This window comes from Equus caballus, chromosome 18, assembly GCF_041296265.1.
Source record: "Equus caballus isolate H_3958 breed thoroughbred chromosome 18, TB-T2T, whole genome shotgun sequence".
NCBI classification, from domain to species: domain Eukaryota; kingdom Metazoa; phylum Chordata; class Mammalia; order Perissodactyla; family Equidae; genus Equus; species Equus caballus.
This window is the reverse complement of record NC_091701.1, coordinates 45,171,139-45,177,124: the sequence shown is the minus strand read 5'-3', so window position 1 is coordinate 45,177,124 and position 5,986 is coordinate 45,171,139. Positions and strand designations below refer to the sequence as shown.

Here is a 5,986-nt window from a genome sequence, read left to right as displayed (position 1 = left end):
AGTTGTTAGCTCAGGTGCCAATCTTCAAAAAAAAAAAAAAGCAAAAACCATTCTTCACTCACGGGACATACAGAAACAGCCAGCCTTTTCCTGCAGGTCTAATATGCAGACCCGTCCTCTATTGCCTTAGAGATGAGAAAGGAAGCAAGTATCTTGCCATCATAAGAGGACACAGCATGAAGATGAAGCTAGCATTCAGAAACAGGCCAAGCTGAGATTTGCAGACAAAAGGACTTGGAAGGTTTATCAGGCTGTGTTTGAAGACCACTTTCCTCCTGTTCTTCTCCGATACATCAGTCAATAAACAGTGTTCCTTATTTAAGCTAGTTTAATTTGGATTTTCTGTTACTTGTAGTATAAATAGTCCTAACTTAAACAAAACAATGTTCCAGTCTACTTCTTTGTGAAGTTCTGAAACAGGTGTCTGTTGTACTTAATAAACAATATTACTTGATGTACTTAATATTTTTAAACTGCTGTGGTGCCTCCAAACATGACATGACAGCATATATGGAATATGAGTGGTGTTTGATATGGCATATAAAGTATGAGATAACGTTTAATCTATTGAGAGTGAAGACCAGTGAAATGATGAGTTTATCCCTAGACTGAATCTTCTTAAAACGAACCTTTCCGTTTTAAACATATATATCCAAATTTAGACTACTGTTTAATTAAAAGTAATTTTTAAATATTCAGATAAATAAGTTGAGACAGTGGAGTTAGTTAAGTGAATTACTGGGATGACATCACTCTCAATGGCTGATTTGGGTTTTGACCCTCCATCTGCTTGGCCCTGAAGCCCAGACTCTTTTTTTTTTTGCAGGGTCAGGGGTGGGCGGGCTCTTCTGGTGAGGACCCGAAAACCTGCTAGACAAATTCTAAAAGAGCTGTAATGCTCTGGAGTCTTTCTAATGTTCTATGCTGTCATATAAATGAGTAAATTCTGAGGTGGATCTAAGCCTTTTATTTTTAATTTACTAATTTATTACAGTGATACAAAAATGAATAACTGGATTCAAATTCAAGGTAGAGAAGAATAAATTCTACATCAAGCCAAACTGATGAATTTTAGAGTAGAGAATTATGTGTAGAGCTATTGTTCGAAAGGTCAGAGGAAATTGAAAAATTGTCAAGATACATGTTGAAAATTTATTAGAATAATGATGACTTTCTCCCTTACCAATGCTTATCAAAATTAAAACAGTATATTAATTCCCAAAGTTTTATATCAAATTAAAAAAAGGCTGAATGAGTCAAATGATCTAATCAACATTTGCATGAATTTCCCTCTATAAATTCTAAGTAAAAGTTATAAGCATTTTTTTCTTTCTTAAGATTTATTTAATAGGGCAATTTTCCTGCTTTTTTTCCGATTTAAAATAAAACGACTTCTAGTCTCACAACATATTTCACATAGTATTAAATATTTTTATGTTTTTATTTGAACACTAGCCATAGAATGAATATTTTGTCATACAAACTGCAATAGCAATGCTAGTATATCTTTTTGTTTTCTCATTTGAAATAAAATTTTTATGATTATATAATAAAATCTTGAATACACTGAATATTTGAGTTTTTGTGGACGGCAGGCTTGAAACTAAGATCATATTTATTTTCTTGGTAGCAGAACTCATCATCTAATTTAGTTTTTGGAGATATATTACATTTCAATACACTCTCATTGATTCTTTAATTGTAATCTGAGGAAGAGTAACTGTGCATCTGTTTGACTGTTAAGATTAAGGAGTATTTTAAATTATGTCAAAATGATTTATCAATAAAGATAAATGTCCACTGTGATTAGTCAAGTCTGCTCAACAATACAACCAGTTCATGGAGGCAGACAATTTCAATGAAAAAGACTTCTTTCTTTGTTTCGTATTTTATAGAAAAATTAACACATTGAATTTCCCAAATTTCAACTAGTTTCAAATTGTCACAGTTCAAGTAATATCCCAGTTTATAATGTGTAGCAGGAGACTGCAGTCCAGAATTCTAGACATAACTCCAAGCCAATCAGATACCACTTTATGCTTTTTACCAACATAAGGGTAGGTTCTAAGAGGCCTTCTATTTACAGGTCTTATTTCTCTGCCAAAATGAAGGGAGTGAAATAATCTCGTGGATAGTGAGGCCATTAAACCATTAAAATAAAATTTGTATCTTGAAGGGAGTCGCCCTCATTCATCGTTCATTTGCTCCATGGTTTAATGAAATGATATAAATAGTACTGTAAAATTAAATTTTTATTTAGTGCTGATGAAATATTTATTTATTAGAAATGTAGTCATCTGCAATCAAATTTTTACTTCAGTCTCTCTATTTGGAATGTGCTGATAGTTACTGGAAGCTGTTCGGGGATTGGAACACTCAGCACTATTGTATTGTGATCAATAATTAAATTTAGTGCTGACATGCATCTAGTTTATGCGGCAGTCTCTGACAATCCCATCTTGCAAAATTAATCCTTTCCAATTTATTTAATAGAGGACATGAACAATAAAATAATTCAGATGAGTACCAATGCAGGATTATTTCTGGTCAATATTACTTTATTATAAATTGGATCCACATACTCATTAGTAAATTAACTGTCAAATCTGAAAACAGCCTTTTTTTGTTTAAAGGTAATTATTGGTACTGAAGACAAGAAGGCACTTAACCTTGCTGTACAGTTGTCCTTACCACAGTGTTTTTATTCTAGGCTATAACTAACCCATCGAAGCTGCAGAGGGAAAATAATTAGTGATATTCAATGGATGGAATTTTAACTATTACAAAGCCATAACTGTTTAGATACAGAGAGTATAACTTGAAAATGATAGGTTTTTAAATATTATTTAAAGTTTGGGGCTATTTTGGAGATATTTTAGCTTTTGCCACTTGAAAAATTCTACTGGAAAGAAAAGAAACATTGATGTAGAAAGAATCCTGTTTAAGAAACATAGATTAGACATGGCTGATCTTTTATAAAAATCTTATCAAAAATTGTTTCCAGTTTAACGTGAGATTTGACAATTTGTAAGATTTTTTTAATAAAACCTGTCTTTAGAAAAAGAAAGTCTCTCTCATATTTTCTCTTTCTCTTTCTTAAGATGTTTTCTCACAGTTTTCTAATTTTTTTCACCACATTAATTAACCAGTTCAGTCACTGCTTGAAAGATGTAGCTTACACAAATACATTAAGCTACTGGATTTTCTACTTTGCTTTATTATTTGCACACAAATTTAGAAGCATCTTAAATAGACATCATTCTGTTACATCAAAGCAGGGAAGTATAATTAATGAAATTATATTTTAAATATTGGTCTTCCAAACAGACTTCAAAATGCAAAGCACATTGCATCTATAGAATGACTGGAACAGATTTTTTCTTGTATTATACATGTTTCTATATAAGACAAGTAAGAGGTATTATTTTTCAATGTTTGTACCAAATACAAATTTAATGGAGAAGTGCTGAGTCTTATTGTATTGATCGCTGCTACACCTATCAAAGAATTGAAACAGAGTGAGGAGAAAGTGGCACATATTCATTCTATTGACGTTGTAGCCTATCAATAATTTGCACCTCAAAAAGTCCCCAAGTTGCATTTGTTAACTGTTTCATCTATTTGTTAAACTTTTCACAATCCATAAAGAACACCAACATGCTATTTGTACTTTGGAAATAGACTACACCTACATTTTAATCACTGAGCTTGTATTCAGACTAGAGAGACCATGAACTAAATGATGAATAATGAAATTCAGCTTGTTAAATTATACACTATTGACTGAAATAAAATGGGTCTAGTTTATTCGGCTTACCCAGTCATTCTCAGAAACAAGATGAAAAAAATAGACACCCCTAAAGAATGCCTTATACTTATCAACAATGTTTTCACGACTAAATGATGTTTTAAAATATTTTCACCATTTTGCTACTAAATGTAGTGGCTACATATTTGAGGTCTTTGAGAAATATCATTATTTTATCACTGTGGCCTGTGCAGAGCACAGCTGAGTGATCAAGGGCTTGGAAAGCTTTGTTTAATTTACTCTTGTATAGTTTGTAATACACCTTTTAGTTCCCTTCTTTTTCCAAGCTCAGACTCCCTTGTCACTTCTGTGGTACAGCGGCTGAAAAGCTAGAGGTAGAACCAGCTGCCCACCATGCTTCAAGAAGTCGTGCAGACTGTCGCTTTTGGTACTATTACGTATTCTTTAGCTTCTCCTTGGTTCTGTGTCTTGACTATGCACTAGCTAACATCAAACCTTCCAGTTCTTACTCATTTCCGCTATGATTTCTAACACTATCTCAGCTCATCCTTTTGTGGGAATGAGAAAAAAGTCATTTGCTAACAAGACTTAAGATGATTTTCACTATTTGTGACATTTGCTCAATCACCATCAGCATCATTAGCATTGTAATATTTATTAAATAGTTCATTGCTAATAACAATCTTACATAGTTCTTAAAATCAGTGAAAGACATCCTCTGACCTGTACGAATTTACAACTTAAAAGGTCAATGTGCGTGAATCAAGACTTATGCCAGTGCAATTTGCTGGGAGTAGGTGTAAGAGGAAAACCTATAATGGAGACTTTGTGCTGTCTTCATGGGTTAGTATTAACGGGCTTCATACTGTGAAATATGAAAGCAGGAGATGGAAATGGCCTCTTCTCCATTTAGTTAGGGAGGGTTTTCATTGGACTTAGTGGTTGGACATTTGCCCGTAAAGCAGTGACTCTGCCCAGCCTGGAGCTACAGATCCTTCTGGTAATATTGGAGAAGGGGAAGTTGTTTGCCTGGTAAGCAGTATTGACTGCCTGTCCTCTTTGGCCAGGTTTTCACTTGCACCATTCAGGGGTGATGAGAATCAGCTGATGTGTAAGCACATCAGGGAGGTCAAGCATTTTTTGGGGCAGGTTTGTTAATACCCTAAAACCAAGGCTACCTTTAGGCAAAGGGTATAATGAAGTTCTGTGAAGTTCAGTTGTTGTTTATAAAGCCGTGCAACTAGAGTTTGGATGCTGAGTAGAAGTATCAAATGACAGTTGCTGTAGATGGAACATGTCATTCTCTCTGTTTGAAACTCTCCAATAACTCCTCATTTCAAGCAGCCTAAAAGGCAAAGTGCATAGAAGAAGAGATGTTTCCCATTCTCATGCTGCCCTCTCTGTGCGCACTGTTAGCTCCTAAATGCTCCTCCCCTCACTCCTTCTGCACCAACTGCACTGGCTGCCTCAGTCTCCCAGCATCACACCAGGCTGGCTCCCATCAGAGTCCGGCACAGAGTGGTTTACTCCTTCACCTTCCACATGTCTTTACTTTGATCAACTGTACCCTGTTCTGCTTTTCCTCCATAGCTCCTTTTATATAAAATGTAAGCTACATATGATATATTTTATATACAATGTAATAGACACAATTACATATTTATATTAAATATAAGCCCCATGACACTTGGGATCTGTGCAGTGGTGGGCTAGTAAAGGTTTGACAATTGACTCTCTCGGGGAGAAAAAGCCCTGATTTGTAACATACACCAGTCTCTGTGGTGGAACTGTTCCCATCGTGCCCATTTCAAGCTACCAAGCTTTAATGACCAGCTTGCAAAATTGCTCAAAATGTAAAAATAAGCTCCCTCAAACCGATACAAGCTGGCTTCAGCATAGTACTGATTTTTGTCTGCTTTGCTCTTGAATATATCCCCAGTACATAGAACAGTGCTTACCACTTAATAGATATTTGATATTTATTGAATGTTTGAGGGGAACCTAGGAAGTGACCTAAAAGCAATCAGTAGAAAACATAAACCTTGCCAAGATAGCCCTCTGCTTAAAATCCTTTAGAATATAAGAATATAATATTCTTAGCAGATAGTATGGAGCCCATCAAGATTCGGGCGCTGCCTACTTCTGCAGTCTTCTCTCTCACCAGCAGCCCTTGCATTACGCGTTATGATACTGCTGAAGGGAAAACTATGATCATTC

The 5,986-nt window shown here is 35.0% G+C and overlaps 1 non-coding gene across 1 annotated transcript; it reads right to left on the bottom strand.

The window, feature by feature from the left end:
• Positions 1–838: 838 nt before the first annotated feature.
• Positions 839–901, bottom strand: LOC111768949 (U7 small nuclear RNA). The gene has a single exon (XR_002801629.1). It is a non-coding gene; the product is annotated as a U7 small nuclear RNA (small nuclear RNA).
• Between the last annotated feature and the right edge of the window lie 5,085 nt (positions 902–5,986).